This window comes from Pseudopipra pipra, chromosome 6 (genome assembly GCF_036250125.1).
Source record: "Pseudopipra pipra isolate bDixPip1 chromosome 6, bDixPip1.hap1, whole genome shotgun sequence".
In the NCBI taxonomy this organism is placed as follows: domain Eukaryota; kingdom Metazoa; phylum Chordata; class Aves; order Passeriformes; family Pipridae; genus Pseudopipra; species Pseudopipra pipra.
In genome coordinates, this window is record NC_087554.1 from 40,065 (window position 1) to 57,798 (window position 17,734).

Sequence of the window (17,734 nt, forward strand, 5' to 3'; positions counted from 1 at the left end):
TCCAAATCTTCAAAAAATGAGCAGAAACTGACCCAAATCACCTCAAAAAATGACCTGAAACTCACCCAAATCTCCCCAAAATATGATCCAAAACTGACAGAAATCACCCCAAAAAATGAGCAGAACATCACCCAAATCACCCCAAAACTGACAAAAAATAACCCACAAAAATGACCCAAAACTGACTCAAATGTCCCCAAAAAATGACCAGAAACTCAAACAAATCTCCCCCAAAAAAATGACCAGAAACTGACCCAAATCTGCCCAAAGAATGACCAGAAACTTACCAAAAATAACCCCAGAAAATGACCCAAAACTGACCCAAATCTCCCCAAAAAATGACCCAAGTCTCCAAAATCATCCCCAAAAAATGACGCAAATCTCACCCAAGTCTCCCCCAAAAATGACCAGAAACTCACAAAAAATAACCCCAAGAAATGACCAGAAACTCACCCAGATCACCCCAAAAATGCCCCAAACTTTATTTCTTTTATTAGGAACAAATCCTTCCCTTTGCTCCCCTCTGGCCCCACACGGCCCCAGTTCAGCTCTCAGGGAGTTCTGGGTCTGGGCAGCGACTGCTCTGCCTCTGCTGGGGCGGCAGCAGCTCCTCTCAAGGGCATGGGAGGGACCCCAGAGCCATTATAGGGACCCCAGACCCATTACAGGGACCCCAGAGCCCCTACAGAGACCCCTGACCCATTATAGGGACCCCTGACCCATTATAGGGACCCCAGAGCCATTATAGGGACCCAGATTCCCTACAGAGCCCCCAGAGCCCTCCAGAGCCCCTTGCTGGGTCCCAGCAGCTCTTCTCCCCCCCAAACCCACCTTTCTGGCTGCAGCTGCTTTTCTTCTCTGGCTCCCCTTCCTTCCCCAGGGAGGTTTTCCTTGTTCTTTGGCTCCAGCTGCAGCTCAAGGCCAAAGCTGCAGCTACAATTCCCCTTTGGGTTTTCACCCAAAAAACAAAGGCTTGGGACAAACTCTGCCCAGTCACTCACTGAACACGAGACATCAAACAGGGCACACAGAATAAAATGCATCAAACTCTCAATCATGTTACAATGACTGACCACCCCAGTCTAGCACTGACATTAAAAACATCCAACCAATCAGAAAGACCTCCAACCATCCCTCAGATAGAGAAAAGCACACAAGGAACAAATGCAAAAAGAAAAATTCCAAACAATGCTCAATTAAATAACCATGGACTGATATAAAACATGTTTAATGAACTTAAACCACTTCACTTCTTCCCATTGTTCTCCATCAGAAATTAACCTTATTTAAGTTCTCCTTTTAACACTTCATTCAAACTGACTGAGAAGCAAATGGTTTGAACCAAACTCCATAACTTGATGACTTCAGGGTCTGTGCTCCTTGACTTTTGCTGAAGGTGTTTGGAACCCAGGCTTTGTTCTGGAGCTTTTCCCCAACCTAAAAACCCTTCTGCAGATGGGACTCCCTTCCCTCAGGGTTCGGTGTCCTCTGGTTTTCCTGAAGGCTGGGGGGGATCTGGGAGCCAAATCCCAAGGGCTCCAGCCCAGCTCTGCACACACACACACACATTTCCAGCTGCTCACATCTCACGGGGCCACCACCACTCAGCACATTTGCACCCAAACACCCCTCTGAGCTCATGGCACTGGGTTTGAGGGACTCAGAAATGATCAGCCTGGTGGTTTGCCCTCAGAGGAGTAAGATCCAATGATGCATTTCTATTTTCATGACAATGTCACCTGTAAAACACAAACATATTTCTGCTTCATGTGCAATTTAAAATTCAAAGACATAGAAACATTCCTCTAGTTCAAAGGGAAATATACACTCCTATTTCTAAAGCCAAACAAACATTTCCCCATGCTAATGGGGTTTGGACTTCAAAGAGAACCTGGCAGTAGTCCCTGCAAAAAACTCCAAGAACTGTCAAAACACAAACCCTCTCCTTCTCCCCCCGTTTGTGCTGCAGCTCCAACCAATTTGGGCTATTTAGGTAAACAACTTCCCAAACCAGTTGGTAAGGTTATCTCCTGAGCTTGGCTTTCCTCACTCTCCCCTTTGTTTTAGTAGTTTATTCACATAAAAATCATCTCTTTCTAAATTTGTAACACTCCAAATTTCACTTGAAACAACTGTAAGAATGTCTTCAAAACACAGTTGGCACTTCAAAGGTGTATAAAATTTAAGACAAATGGCAAATAAAATAAGTACTTAGTGATACCAAAACCACACTGAGCTTAGGATGTTCTCAAAAACCAGAGTCCACTTCCAAGTGAAGCTGTTGCTGCTCCCCTCCCTGGGCACTGTTCAAGGAAAGCCCAGCACAGGAAACAAGAAGTACCACAGGCTCCTTTTTAAACATCAAAGCTGCAGTTCTGGATTATCCCCACCAGGACAGTCCCTGGAAATGGAATTCAGTAACAGCTTTTAGGCACTCTTGGATTCACATTTATTGCAATAGTTCATGACTTTATTTCTTAAATCATACCTCAGGATTTCCCTGAATTATTACAGTGGAGGAAACAAACCTTCTCTTAACAGGAGCCAACCAAGCAAACAGAGAAGCAAAGCTGACAGCGGCACACACGGACTCAACAGCCCTGCACAAGCCCAGGAGTGGGGGGGAAATATCCTTGAGAGCACTGCTGGATTTCAAAAAAAAGTCAGTCACATCAACTTTGTAACAAATAAAAAAGAGAAGCCAAAATAAATAACTGTAGACAGGGTATTAAACACCTTGAGAATACCAATAAGAAAAAAATAAGAATAAAGGCATCTATTTGAAGTACAAAGAGTTTGGGAGACACCATTTGTTTGCCACAAAGCCTTTATTTTGTTGGCTCTTCTATAGTTAGAATCCAAACCTCACCCTCCCACAAAAAGCAGAAAACCTCTTCAGAGAGTTAGGAGACAGAGTCAGTTTGGATTAATGGGCAGAATATCTCTGGAGACAAAATAAAGCAGAGAAAATAACCCCATCCTCACCAGCAGAGCTGCCTCCCCACTGCCTGCCCCTGGAGACTTGCTCTGGGGGTGACCAAGCCTGAAGTCTCCTGCCTAATCCTGGGCACCACAGCACCACTGAGTTCCTAAAACTATCACAGGTTGGGCAGGTGCTTGGATTTTGTCTGGATTAACTCCCCCCTTCCTTTCCATGTGCTGCCCTACTCATTCTAATGGTGCTTGTACTCCCTGACCCATTCCCTCACCCATCCAACCATCCCTTGTGCCCTCTCTGACAAGGACAGTGGCTCCAGGTGTTCTGCCACGCTCCCAGGGCACAGGGGGGGACTGTGGAGCCACCCTCGAGGGGGGAAACGTGCCCTGCCTGCCCTGCCCAGGGAAAGGGAACTGCCCCCAGTGTTCCCCAGCCCAAGGCACCCTTGGGAATATCCCCTGCAATGGGACACTCAGGACAGCAACAAGCACTGCACGAGGCTGCTCTGGCACAGCACCAATTTTAGCCTCAGCTTGTCTCTGGACCACTTCACTTTGTTTCCCACCTCATCCTGCAGTCAGAACTTGGTGTCCTTGGAACCTTTCAGGGTGACCATAAATCACAGAGGCCTCTGCTCCACCACCCACAAGGGCCTGAACCATCTGACAGGATCCATTTTTCCAGGGAATTCAAAGCTCCACCTGAGGACCAGGGTCTTTTCTCACCCATCCCTGTGCTGGAGCTTGGCCTCCATCTCACTCTGCTCTCAGTTCTCTCCATGGTTGAACACTGGCAGCCCTGGCCCTGGGTGGAGCCCCATCCTGATCCCATCCCTCCTGGCCCCGGAACCGCTGGCTCAGCAATGGGGGGCCCTCCATTGCCAAGGGCACGGGCCCGGCGGGGCTCACGGGGGGAGCAGGAGGGCGAAGGGCTCCAGCCCTGCTGCTACAACCTTCCAGCACCACAGCCAACAGAGGGGCCTCTCCAGCCCTGCCTCCCAAGGCATCCTGAACAAACCCAGCCCAGCTCCACAGGACAAACTGCTCCCTGTCTGCCCAGTCCAGTCTAATCCCAGAGGCTCCCAGGTCATGCAGGACAACTGCCCAGGGGAGCAGAGACTCCAGTCCATCTCTTCCTAGCACAGGTTTGGGTGAGTTTGGCAAACAGACAAACTCAAGAATTCCCCAATGTTTTCCCAGTTTAACCCCTGTCACACCAATCACCTGAACAGTGCCAGTCCTTCATTCTCCCTCTCTTGGGTTAAGGACTGAGCAAGTTGGACCTGTGTCTGACCAGGACAGGTGCAAACCAAATGCTGGGGACTGGAACACACACCTGGCACTCCTGCAGCTCTCACAGTCACATTCCAGAGAAAACAGCCAATTGGACCCTCACTGCTCATTTCTTAATCCCAATCCCACACTGCTTTGGCACTTGGAGCACCACTTTTATCACCCAATTACAGCCCAGTAGAGAGCTCCATGTCTAGCAGGGACAGGGACCCCTGGGATACTCTCAGCAATGCCTGAATCCATGGCAGGGACCTTGCTTTGAGCTCCCCAGGGCCGGGCACCCCGAGGATCTCCCCGAATAATCCTTTCGGTGCGCGCTGGAGTCCTCGGGGTGCCCCAACCCGGGGGGCACCAACAGCACTGTCCCTCCAGGGGGGCCAATTTGGTCCTAAACTGCAGCGGGATCTTGCCTGTGTCCCAGACTGGTCCGGGGATCTGAGGCCCTTCCCGAGAAAATCTCGGTGCCGGCGTGAAGGGCCAGAGATCCCTTGGAGCCACGGGAGAGCAGGCACAGAGTCCCTCCTGGGGGGGCAATTTGCCTGCCTGAACTCAGCTCTTCAAAGAAGCCTCTAAGACTCAGCTGGTGACTTTAAGAAGCCAGGCATTCCTTGCTTACAACCCCCTGCCATGATCCCAGCCCCACGGGGGTCCTGGCAATCAGCTCCCAAAGGGCACACACAGGTGTCTCCACTGGAGCTGATGGGAGGGGTCAGCATTACAGGAGGGTTCATTTTGCTTCCCTGCATTCCTGTTCCACATTCAGGACAATCCCAACACTTATCACCATGCACACCTACCCTTAGAAGGTTTCCAAGGAGCTCCACCGAGGGCCTTCCCAGGTCTGCTCTGTCTGGAGCCCTCCAAGTCCTCAGTGCCTGCCTGAGGAACCTCAACACAACTCACCTGCTTACACAGCAACTTGGTGCTGCTTGGCTGCTGCCTCACTTCCCTTCTTCCTTCTTCCTTCACCTCCCTTGGTTTGTCCCTTTCAATCCCTGGGCTCAGCTCTGTGCACTTTCCAGGCTCCATCCCACTGCAAAAAGGATTAGCCCTTGTTACATCTCAACACTCAGATATCATTCCCCCTTTTTTCTTGACACTGGGCCATCAGGCCAGGGTCTCATTATTTAAAGCACAGTTTGACTCCTCAGTGACAACAACTGACAGCCCTGAATCCTAACACAGGCTGAGACACAAACATGGATGGGAACTCTGAAGGATCCACTTTGTTCTGCTCACCAATCAAAAGGAGCTTTCTGAACTGAAGGACCTTGTTCTGCAACTTTACCTGCTGTAAATGTGACCCACCAGACCTGGAAAGGCCCTTCCCACTTCCCCTGCAGGGCTGGCAGTGCCACCACTGGACACGGCCCCAGGGGCTGGGCAGGAACGGAGGGGCTGGGGCGTCCAATCCATCGGCCCAGGCGGCACCAGGAGTTCCTGCAGTTCCTGAGGGGAGAGCCTCAAGACAACAAAGGATTAGGAACAGCATTTGAAACTTTAATATGTATATCCCCTGGAAGATGAGGAGTTGGACAAGGCCTACTGGGGCAACAAGGACACACTCAAGGCTGTCTATTCAAAGGATCTACCAGCACTCAAAAGCTGTCACTGTCCTTCTGTCAGGGGGAACTCAGGAAACTCTGCTTACCAAGAGCCTCCAGGAGGATTTCCAGCTTTTGGGGCTCCCTTTTAACCATTTTTCCCATCCCTGTAGCTGGGACTGTCACCTGCCCTACAGGGGGAACAGCCCACAAAGTTCACCATCAGGGATGCCATTAACTCAAAGTCCCTTCTAAGGGGGGGGTCACTGCACCCCTTGGCCTTTCTTTGCCCTCCCCACCAAAGATGCTTCCAACAGTTCTGAGACATCTGGCAGACCCAGAGCTCTCCTCAGGGAAGGCTTCAGCTGCTTAAAGGCTGCCCTTGCACCATCTAGCCAAGGCAGCAAATTCTTACAGGCTGTTGGAAAAGCTGCTATAACAGTCTTACTACACATGCAGAGGGAGCAATCCAGAGTCCAGCCCGTCCCACCATTCCCAGGGAGGCAGTTCAGGGGCTGGCTGGGGCTCAGGGAGGAGTCACGGGGCTTCTCTTCTTCCTGCCCGCTTGCCCCATTTTCTCCTGCAAAAGCAAAGGTTTCTTGGCTTTCCTTGCTCAAGGAGAGGTAGCAAAGGCCATCTTTGCAATCTAATCCTGGAAACTACTCCAGGTTGCCATTTCAGGGGGTTCTCACAGGTCCTGCACTAATCAATCCCCTTGGCCATTGGTTTCTTGGCAGGTTCTGGCATTCACCTTCTACAAGCAAACCAGGAGGAGCAAATTCAGCTGTTCCTGCAACCAATCCAAGCTGCCATTCTGATTTTAAAGGATACTGGCTTGGCCTTACCAGGAGAGATCCCACATCAGGGGTAATACCTACAGGTTCTGCCCTCTTCCACTCTCCTGCAGTTCCACTGGCCCACACCACAGGAACAACTGCAGCTGCCACTTCAGTCGGGGCCTTGCTGCTGACAGGAGTTATTCCCTGCACAACAAGAGCTGCTGCTTGGACACATTTAGTTTCAGCAATTACAGTGTCAATAGCCCCAGTTTTCCATTTCATTTCTGCCTCAACTTTTCCAGTCCCTCTCTTCCTAGCAGAGGTTTGGCTGACTTTGGCAAACAGACAAACTGAGGAATTCCCCGATGTTTACCCAGTTTAACCCCTGTCACACCAAACACCTGAACAGTGCCAGTCCTTAATTCTCCCTCTCTTGGGTTAAGGACTGAGCAAGCTGGACCTGTGTCTGACCAGGACATGTGCAAACCAAATGCTGGGGACTGGAACACACACCTGGCACTCCTGCAGCTCTCACAGTCACATTCCAGAGAAAACAGCCAATTGGACCCTCACTGCTCATTTCTTAATCCCAATCCCACACTTCTTTGGCACTTGGAGCACCACTTTTATCACCCAATTCCAGCCCATTAGAGAGCTCCATGTCTAGCAGGGACAGGGACCCCTGGGATACTCTCAGCAATGCCTGAATCCATGGCAGGGACCTTGCTTTGAGCTCCCCAGGGCCGGGCACCCCGAGGATCTCCCCGAATAATCCTTTCGGTGCGCGCTGGAGTCCTCGGGGTGCCCCAACCCGGGGGCACCAACAGCACTGTCCCTCCAGGGGGCCAATTTGGTCCTAAACTGCAGGGGGATTTTGCCTGTGTCCCAGACTGGTCCGGGAATCTGAGGCCCTTCCCGAGAAAATCTCAGTGCCGGCGTGAAGGGCCAGAGATCCCTTGGAGCCACGGGAGAGCAGGCACAGAGTCCCTCCTGGGGGCCAATTCTGCTGCCTGAAATCAGCTCTTCAAAGAAGCCTCTAAGACTCAGCTGGTGAGTTTTCCAAGCCAGGCATTCCCTGCTTACAACACCCTGCCATGATCCCAGCCCCACGGGGGTCCTGGCAATCAGATCCCAAAGGGCACATGGAGGTGTCTCCACTGCAGCTGATGGGAGGGGTCAGCATTACAGAAGGGGTCATTTTTCTTCCCTGCATTCCTGTTCCATATTCAGGACATTCCCAACACCTGTTACCATAAACACAAACCTTTATAAGGTCTCTGAGTGGCTCCATCAGGGGTCTCTGGTGGTCCCCTGTGCCTGCAGCCCCCAAAGTTCTCAGTGGCCACCTTAGCAACTTCAACACAACTCACCTGGTTGTAGAGGAGCCTGGTGCTGCTTGGCTGCTGCCTCAGTTCCCTTCTTCATTCTTTCTTGACTTTGCTTGCTCAGTCCCTTTAAGTTCCTTGGCTCAGCTCCATGCAGTTTCTAGGGAACATCCCACTGCAAAAACTACCAGTTCTTGGTACATCTCCAAACTCAGACATCAGGGAGTGAGGCAGAAATCAACTAATTCAGGACACTACCTACAAATATTGGGACAAAAACACCAGAACATTCCATGGCCTCCCTTGGCAAATCAACCCCAAACTGCTCAGACACAAACAATAACCTGCACACTACAACAATCTGGCACTGCTGGTTTAACCCGGCCAAGGCAGTTGGGAAATTACACAAGGTCAACTTTCTTCCAAGTTCCAGATACGATACAAAAATCAGGGAGATCACAGACTCCCCTGTACAGTTTTACTCTGAGGAGAGAAGGAAACCAAAGCCATCCCCAGGGCTGCAATAGCTCAGGCTCCCAAAAAGGCCCAGGGGCTGTGCTGGGGCTTTTGGCTGCCCTGGAGCACAGGCAGGAACACGATGTCACCACCCCACGGGCACAGCTGAGAACCCAAAGAGCAGCCACACCAGCAGCTCCTGCCAGCCCTGCTGGGCTGGGCCTTGGGGAGGAAGGGCACTGGCCTTGCTTCCTGCCTAGCAGCAAAGAGCCTCCTTGCTGAGCACCTCTCCTGCCAAGGGCATCAGCTCAGATGCGAAGTTCAGCAAGTGCAACATCTTGCACTGAGAAAGATCCCGGTTCCCTGGCAATCTCTTTCCAACTGAACTCAGAAGTACACACTAGAAGTTCAAGTGTTGCCAAAAGTTTCGTACAAGAATCTCTGACACTCAGCAGGTGAGTTTTAGAAGCCAGGCAATCTTCTATTCCTATGCTCTTGAATCATTCCAGCCCACCAGGTGCCCTGGCAACCCACTCCCAAAAGGGCACACACAGGTGTCTCCACTGCAGCTGATAGGGCAGCATTACAGGAGGGTTCATTTTCCTTCCCCGCATTCCTGTTCCACATTCAGGACAATCCCAACACTTATCACCACACACACCTACCCTTAGAAGGTTTCCAAGGAGCTTCACCAAGGGCCTTCCCAGGTCTGCTCTGTCTGGAGCCCTCCAAGTCCTCAGGGCCTGCCTGAGGAACCTCAGCACAACTCACCTGCTTACACAGCAACTTGGTGCTGCTTGCCTGCTGCCTCACTTCCCTTCTTCCTTCTTTCTTCACCTCCCTTGCTTGGTCCCTTTCAATCCCTGGGCTCAGCTCTGGGCAGTTTCCAGGCTCCATCCCACTGCAAAAAGGATTAGCCCTTGTTACATCTCAACACTCACATATCATTCCACCTTTTTTCTTGACACTGGGCCACCAGGCCAGGGTCTCCTTATTTAAAGCACAGTTTGACTCCTCAGTGACAACACCTGGCAGCCCTGAATCCTAACACAGGCTGAGACACAAACACGGATGGGAACTCTGAAGGATCCACTTTGTTCTGCTCACCAGTCAAAAGGAGCTTTCCTAACTCAAGAAAAACATACCCCAGGTCCTTGTCCTGCAACTTTACCTGCTATAAATGTGACCCACAAGACCTGCAAAGGCCCTTCCCACTTCCCCTGCAGGGCTGGCAGTGCCACCACTGGACACGGCCCCAGGGGCTGGGCAGGAACGGAGGGGCTGGGGCGTCCAATCCATCGGCCCAGGCGGCACCAGGAGTTCCTGCAGTTCCTGAGGGGAGAGCCTCAAGCCAACAAAGGATTAGGAACAGCATTTGAAACTTCAATATGTATATCTGCTGGAAGATGGGGAGTTGGACAAGGCCCACTGGTGCAACAAGGACACACTCAAGGCTGTCTATTCAAAGGATCTACCAGCACTCAAAAGCTGTCACTGTCCTTCTGTCAGGGGGAACTCAGCAAACTCTCTTTGCCAAGAGCCTCCAGGAGGATTTCCAGCTTTTGGGGCTCCCTTTTAACCATTTTTCCCATCCCTGGAGCTGGGACTGTCACCTGCCCTACAGGGGGAACAGCCCACAAAGTTCACTTGCAGGGATGCCATTAACTCAAAGTCCCTTCTCAGGGGGGTCACTGCACCCCTTGGCCTTTCTTTGCCCTCCCCACCAAAGATGCTACCAACAGTTCTGACACATCTGGCAAACCCAGAGCTCTCCTCAGGGAAGGCTTCAGCTGCTTAAAGGCTGCCCTTGCACCATCTAGCCAAGGCAGCAAAGGCTTACAGGCTGTTCTTAAAAGCTGGCACAACAGTCTTACCACACATGCAGAGGGAGCAATCCAGAGTCCAGCCCGTCCCACCATTCCCAGGAAGGCAGTTCAGGGGCTGGCTGGGGCTCAGGGAGGAGTCACGGGGCTTCTTTTCTTCCTGCCCGCTTGCCCCATTTTATCCTGCACAAGCAAAGGTTTCTTGGCTTTCCTTGCTCAAGCAGATGCAGCCAAGGCCATCTTTGCAATCTAATCCTGGAAACTACTCCAGGTTGTCATTTCAGGGGGTTCTCTCAGGTCCTGCACTAATCAATCCCCTTGGCCATTGGTTTCTTGGCAGGTTCTGGCATTCACCTTCGACAAGCAAACCAGGAGGAGCAAATTCAGCTGTTCCTGCAACCAATCCAAGCTGCCATTCTGATTTTAAAGGATACTGGCTTGGCCTTACCAGGAGAGATCCCACAGTAGGGGTAATACCTACAGGTTCTGCCCTCTTCCACTCTCCTGCAGTTCCACTGGCCCACACCACAGGAACAACTGCAGCTGCCACTTCAGTCGGGGCCTTGCTGCTGACAGGAGTTATTCCCTGCACAACAAGAGCTGCTGCTTGGACACATTGAGTTTCAGCAATTACAGTGTCAATAGCCCCAGTTTTCCATTCCATTTCTGCCTCAACTTTTCCAGTCCATCTCTTCCTAGCACAGGTTTGGGTGAGTTTGGCAAACAGACAAACTGAGGAATTCCCCAATGTTTTCCCAGTTTGACCCCTGACACACCAATCACCTTAACACTGCCAGTCCTTCATTCTCCCTCTCTTGGGTTAAGGACTGAGCAAGTTGGACCTGTGTCTGACCAGGACAGGTGCAAACCAAATGCTGGGGACTGGAACACACACCTGGCACTCCTGCAGCTCTCACAGTCACATTCCAGAGAAAACAGCCAATTGGACCCTCACTGCTCATTTCTTAATCCCAATCCCACACTTCTTTGGCACTTGGAGCACCACTTTTATCACCCAATTCCAGCCCATTAGAGAGCTCCATGTCTAGCAGGGACAGGGACCCCTGGGATACTCTCAGCAATGCCTGAATCCATGGCAGGGACCTTGCTTTGAGCTCCCCAGGGCCGGGCACCCCGAGGATCTCCCCGAATAATCCTTTCGGTGCGCGCTGGAGTCCTCGGGGTGCCCCAACCCGGGGGGCACCAACAGCACTGTCCCTCCAGGGGGCCCAATTTGGTCCCAAACTGCAGGGAGATCTTGCCTGTGTCCCAGACTGGTCCGGGGATCTGAGGCCCTTCCCGAGAAAATCTCGGTGCCGGCGTGAAGGGCCAGAGATCCCTTGGAGCCACGGGAGAGCAGGCACAGAGTCCCTCCTGGGGGGGCAATTTTCCTGCCTGAACTCAGCTCTTCAAAGAAGCCTCTAAGACTCAGCTGGTGAATTTTAGAAGCCAGGCATTCCTTGCTTACAACACCCTGCCATGATCCCAGCCCCACGGGTGTCCTGGCAATCAGCTCCCAAAGGGCACACGGAGGGGTCTCCACTGCAGCTGATGGGAGGGGTCAGCATTACAGGAGGGTTCATTTTCCTTCCCTGCATTCCTGTTCCACATTCAGGACATTCCCAACACCTGTTACCATATACACAAACCTTTATAAGGTCTCTGAGGGGCTCCATCGGGGGTCTCTGGTGGTCACCTGGGCCTACAGCCCCCAAAGTTCTCAGTGACCACCTTAGCAACTTCAACACAACTCACCTGGTTGTAGAGGAGCCTGGTGCTGCTTGGCTGCTGCCTCAGTTCCCTTCTTCATTCTTTCTTTACTTTGCTTGCTCAGTCCCTTTAAGTTCCTTGGCTCAGCTCCATGCAGTTTCTAGGGAACATCCCACTGCAAAAACCTATTAAAAGGTAATAGGCCAGAGATCCCTTGGAGCCACAGGAGAGCAGGCACAGAGTCCCTCCTGGGGGCCAATTCTGCTGCCTGAAATCAGCTCTGCAAAGAAGCCTCTAAGACTCAGCTGTGAGTTTTAGAAGCCAGGCATTCCTATACACTGTGAGATATTTTAAGGCTTATCTGACTGAAAAACATAAAGCTTTTATCATGGACACCTGACCTCCCACAGACAGCTCCTTTCCCCTTTCACTACAAAATTATTTTCATGGAATCACTCAATAGGAAGTGCCCAGGAACCCCAGACTGTGCTTTTTAGAACAGAAAATAAACAGAAGAAAGGAGTTTTGCACAAGTGTAATATACTCCAGAACAGACCTGACTTTAGTTTTACCCTTTGTGTTCAAATATTCCACAGAAAAGCTCCAGCAGGAGAGCTGGCACATTCCCAAGAGTATCCTGGAAGTCCCTTCCACAAGGGCTGGAGGAAAATCGCAGTTGTACGAGTCCCTTGTGCCTGCAGATGCCTGGGGATCCTCTCCATCCACCTCGTGCTCTCCCAGCAGCAGAAAGGGTGCTGAGATAGGAGGAAGGAAACCTTTAGCATAAAGCTGGGGACGAATCTAAAGTTTCCTTTCCTGGGGAGCTTTGTGAAGTCTGCAGATGAGAAAGGGAAACTTTGCATCTCCTTTGGTGCAGGTGTCAACAGAGGCTGAGACTTTTTGCCTTTTTCAGACAGCTGTGCCCTTTTTGGCTCCCTGGCAGCTCCAATGGCACCAGAACCCCCTTCCTGCACACCCACGGGTGTCACACACAGGCACCCACACACCTTTGCTCCAGCCCACACATGGCCAACATTTCCTCACCCTGCACATCCCAAGGGGAGTATTTTTGCTAGAGAGCACAGCAACCCCCCTGTCCTTGCAAACTGCCTTCCTGCAAAACAGGAATCATTTTTCCTGGACATTTCCCCCACACTCAAGGTCTTTTCAAACTGCTGTCGTGCCACCAAACCTGCTCAGGGTCCCTCCCAGCTTCTGCCTGTCCTTGCATTTAAAGGCACGGGCATATTCTACCTTCCAACAGCAAACCCAGCTCCTCCCTGGCAGTACAAGCCCTGCTCTTACCTGGACAGACTCCCGGGCTCGGCACAGCTGTGGCTCATGGAGCAGCTTCCCAAGGCCCTTCTCTCTCCCCGCAGGAAGCACAACTCGCCTCCGCCCCAGGGGAAACCACGAGCCAGGCTGCAAATGGACACAGAACGAGCAAAAAGCATTAACGCAGCACAAAAAAAACCAAGTTAAAGGAGTCTTTGCCTCATAACCCTGCACGGGGAAAGGGTTTGGGATCCCAAAGCAAAACCTGAGACGCCCAGAGAGCACCAGCCCCGCAGCCCTGCCACGGCTCCCCCCGGGGTCACCCGGCAGGTAAGGAGCTTACCTGGTCCCCGCTGCCCAGCACAAGGCGCCCCTAAACGCCCCCCGGCTCCCCCGGTCCATAACCCATCGGCCAAGGCGCTCTCCCCTCCGCAGCCCGGGCAGCAGCGGGGCCACACCCTCAGCCCTCACACACAACCGCCCGCACCTGCCCCGCCGGCCCTTTATACCGCGGGCCGGCAGCGCTGCCCAATCAGCATCGAGCGCCTCCGCCCAATCCCAGCCCGCCCGGCCCTGCGGCCCCGCCCCGCCCGCTCAGCCCGGCCCCGCCCCTCGGCGCGGCCCCGCCCCCGTTCCCTCAGCGCGGCCCCGCCCCCCGTTCCCGCAGCCCCGGCGGGCGCTGCTGGGGCCGGGGAAGGGCGGTGGGAGCTCCGCGGTCACGGCCCGGCCGGGAGCTCTCCCGGGACAAGGGGAGCGGAGCCTGCGGGGACAGCGGCCTTCTTGGGGGCGGGCAGGGCGGGGGGCGGGGCCGGCGCGATCCCGCGGGGAAGGGACCCCCGGTCCGGTCCCGTCCGGCCCCGCCGCTGGCCCTGATCGGGCACCGCCCCTCGACCACAGTTTTAACGTTATAGAGCCAAGATTTAACCCAGAGCGCCGCAAGCTCCCAAGTGCGGGGCATTTCCACAGACTTATTCTTTTCTCTTTTTAATGACCGCGTTGCCAGAGTTTGGGAAATACAATCAGCGTTCCCTGAGCACCGTCACTTCCACAGCCACCTGCTGATGGGCAGCAGCCTGCCCTGGACGGGCTGCAGGGATGCTGTGAAGGCCACTGTTGCCCAGGTTTGAAGGACTCTGGCCATGATCCCCGGCCCGTGGGCAGAAAGCCCAGAGCCAAGGGGAACTCCAGCCAGCTGCAGGCAGATGTTACTCCGTCCCCATGCCGGGGGTGGGGACGAAGGTGCCCTTCCCCGTTCGGAAGTGGAAGTCGTCCCCTGTGCAGAGCCCGCTCTGATCCTCGGGCAATTCCCTTGTCCCAGCCCACTTCCCGCAGAGAAGAAAGGGAAAGATTGCACATAAGGGAGACATTCTTCCCTGGGAGGGTGGGGAGGTGGCCTGGCACAGAGAAGCTGTGGCTGCCCCATCCCTGCAAGTGGCCAAGGCCAGGCTGGATGGTCTAGTGGAAGGTGTCCCTGCCCGTGGCAGGAAGGAAGGAGATGATCCCTGAGGTCCCTTCCAAATCAACTGCAGGATTCCAGGACGATTTCATGCTCTCTCCCTGCATTTCTTTTGCGTCGTTTCCTCTCAAATACAAAATCTCCAATTTAGTTGAGTGTTAAGACAATACTTTTAAAATCTTTCCAGGAAGAAGAAGGACGTGTTCTGTAACATATATAGAAATCATTCCTACACCCACCAAATCATTATTAATTGGAACCCGATTCCCTCATCCCTGTCCTCGTTTTCCTTGGCTGGAAAACCTGATGATCCCCACTGGCTAATTTTAGGGTGGTCCCCTGGAAACTTCTGCACTTGACCCATTGCTGAGTGCAGAGCACAGGACAAGGGAAGGACAAATTTCTCAGCACCCACCCCCTGGAATTTCCCTTCTCCGCAGCACGCTCCCGTTCCCGCTGTCCCTGGAGGTGCCCGCACGAGTCCTCCTTGTCCCAGCCCGGCCAAACTGACACAGGAGAAATAACAGGTCTTGCCTGCACAATTCCCGACCCGTGGAAGGCAGCCACCCCCCATCACTGCTCTCAATATATTTGCATATACATCCTAATAGTTATGATATATTCTCCTATAACACCTATTGTTGTATAAGCATTAATTATTGTATATTAACTTTAATTTTCCGCAGTTTGAAGTAAAAAATGCTTTTATTGATAAATGATTAATGTTAATATTGTTGTAAGTAATTCATTGTGCAATGTGATTACAATAATTGAACATTACAGCAAAGTAGTATTAGTTTTTGTATTTCGTATTTTACGTATTATATATTTTACGCATATGCATAACATCTTTTCATATATATTATAAAAGTGTATATAATTCTACTGGGGAGGCAGGACATATAATTATTGCTATTAATACATTGTAAATGTTACGCTCCGACGCAAAGGCGTTGGTCGAGCATCGCGGCCTCGTCCCGCCTAAAGGGGGGCGTCTCCTCCACGTGACCAAAAAAACTGACCCAAATCACCCCAAAAAATGATCCAAAACTGACCAAAAACACACCCCAAAAATGACCAGAAACTGAGCCAAATCACCCCAAAAAATGATCCAAAACTGACTCAAATCACCCCAAAAAATGACCAGAAACTGACACAAATCACCCCAAAAAATGACCCAAAACTCACCCAAATCTCCCCAAAAATGGCCAGAAACTGACACAAATCTCCTCAAAAAAATGACCCAAAACTGACCCAAATCTCCCAAAAAAAATGACCCAAAATTCACCCAAATCTCCCCAAAAAATGACCCATAACTCACCCAAATCTCCCCAAAAAATAATCAGAAACTGTCTCAAATCACCCCAAAAAAAGACCCAAAACTGACTCAAATCACTCCAAAAAATGACCCAAAACTGACCCAAATCTCCCCCAAAAAATGACCTAAAACTGCCCCAAAACTGACCAAAGAATTGCGCAGCTGTGCCATCCCAAACCACGCTCCTTTCTGAAAACCAGAAAATAAGGAAAACCCCTGGGGAGCAACGGGAAGAAAAGCTGCTGGAACAGCTCTGATTTCCCAGGTGGGTTTTATAATCCATTTTATCCAGGCTGGGATTTTCCCTACCTGTCCATCCCTGATTCCTTCATTTTTACCCCAAAATGTCCGCTCTCTCCCCAACATGTCCCCTTTGTCCCCTACAGAATCCCCCTGACGGTGCCCCCAGCCCGCAGCTCCCGGTGCCGCCGCCTTCCTGGGAATCCCGCCGGGACACCGATCCCTGCACCGGGACACCGAGACCCATCAGGGACACCGATCCCGGGACACCGATCCCGGGACACCGATCCCTGCGCCGGGACACCGAGCCCCCTGTACCCCCCGCTCCGTGCCCGGGCAGCCCCGCTCGGTTCATCCCCGGGCGGTGCCGCTCCCCGTCCCATTCCCGCTCTCATTCCCGGTCCTGTTCCCATTCCCGGTCCTGTTCCCATTCCCGGTCCCGCTCCCATTCCCGGTGCCGCTCCCATTCCCGGTCCCGTTCCCGAGCTGCAGTGCCGGGGGTTCCCCGCAGACGGCAGCACTGAGCGCCAAGAGCCGCCGCGGGTTAATTAATGAGCCCCCCCTGAAATCCCGGCCCAGATCCCGGATTTGGGGAGTCACAGCGAGGGGAGAGAGAACAAACACCTGAACACGCAGAGCTGCTTCTTGTTCCTCCATACGGGTCACCTGGCACATTTCCAACTCCTTTATTATTTTATTTCTGTACACAAACGTTAGGTTTGTATTTCCAAACCCTACAGATCCACGTTCAGACTTTCCTGTGGAATAAAGTCCTGTCTGTAACACACCAGGCACGGGAGGTTATTCTGAAATCGATTTTGAAATAAAATACTATTATTTCCCAATATACATAAGAATGAGGAACTCTGCAGTGTTTTACACCCACCCCCCACCCCCGGGTGAATTTTCAAGCATTTTGGGGCTGTCACCTCCCCTTCTTAGGGGAATGTGCCAGGACCCTGCTGGGAGCCAGGGGGTGGCTGTGCAGTGTCACAGCCCTCAGGGGAGGACTCCCGTGTGACATCCCAGCCCCAGGTCACCCCAGTGCTCAGGGGGACAAAGGGGCTCCTGGGGGGCACGGGAGGCCTCCCTGGAGCAGAGCAGATGGAAGATTGTTGGCCAAGCAGGACACGGGGATGATGTTGTGAGGAGGATGATGATGGTGTCACCTCCTGGCTGGCAGAGCACGGGAAACATGGATTCTCCCGTGGGACACTGCAGAGTCCTTGGTGACAACACACCAATTGGTCCATGTGTGACCCACAGCATCCCTGGCCTGAATCCAAACCCAGTACCTGGAATAAAATGGCCCCCATCCCAGTGAAACCAGTACAGCAGCCAGTTCTTTGCCCAGCACACCCTGTCCCTGCCCATCCCACAGCTGGACACCTTCTCCAGAAGGATTCTGTGAAGGGGCCGGAGCAAAACTCCTTCTAAAATCCCCAAAGTTACGTGCAGTGCCTCCCCATCACCTGGGTGACCTTATGGTAGCGGGATAAGAAACCAGTTAGACAGGAATTTCCCTCTGTTTTCCCGCACCTGATGCTAGAATAATCCTTGGATTGCTTCCCACTACTG

General features: G+C 52.4%; 1 long non-coding RNA gene across 2 annotated transcripts in view; it reads right to left on the reverse strand.

Annotated features, from left to right (window-relative positions):
* The window catches only part of LOC135415333 (uncharacterized), a 39,421-nt gene extending 27,375 nt beyond the window's left edge, over nucleotides 1-12,046 (reverse strand). Inside the window, exons 1-7 of one of the 2 annotated variants that reach the window (XR_010431087.1) lie at nucleotides 11,913-12,046; nucleotides 10,209-10,340; nucleotides 9,506-9,679; nucleotides 9,106-9,235; nucleotides 7,924-8,136; nucleotides 6,223-6,354; nucleotides 832-5,263 (exon numbers count right to left, since the gene is read on the reverse strand). This is a non-coding gene — a long non-coding RNA (uncharacterized LOC135415333). Of the gene's footprint in view, nucleotides 1-831; nucleotides 5,264-6,222; nucleotides 6,355-6,458; nucleotides 6,758-7,923; nucleotides 8,137-9,105; nucleotides 9,236-9,505; nucleotides 10,174-10,208; nucleotides 10,341-11,912 lie in introns of those variants that run through there. The other variant, XR_010431088.1, reaches the window with a different exon arrangement.
* Between the last annotated feature and the right edge of the window lie 5,688 nt (nucleotides 12,047-17,734).